Below are 212 nucleotides of genomic sequence, written 5' to 3' on the forward strand. Positions count from 1 at the left end.
CGCGTCACCTCCCCCCCCGCTTCCCCTCCTCCGGCCCCGGCAGGGGGAGCGGACATTGCCCAAGGACCAGGCAAGCTGTCCCCAAGTGTCACACGTCCTCCCCAGCCCTCGTAGTACCCTGGCTCCCCACTCCGGTCACCCGGGGGGGCTGTGGGAGAACCCCCAGCCCTGGGTGGATGAGGGCTGTGGGAGCACCCAAACCCAGGGGTCTC

The sequence above is a fragment of the Chaetura pelagica genome, unplaced genomic scaffold (genome assembly GCF_000747805.2).
Source record: "Chaetura pelagica isolate M959 unplaced genomic scaffold, ChaPel_1.0 scaffold2022, whole genome shotgun sequence".
Classification (NCBI taxonomy): Eukaryota; Metazoa; Chordata; class Aves; order Apodiformes; family Apodidae; genus Chaetura; species Chaetura pelagica.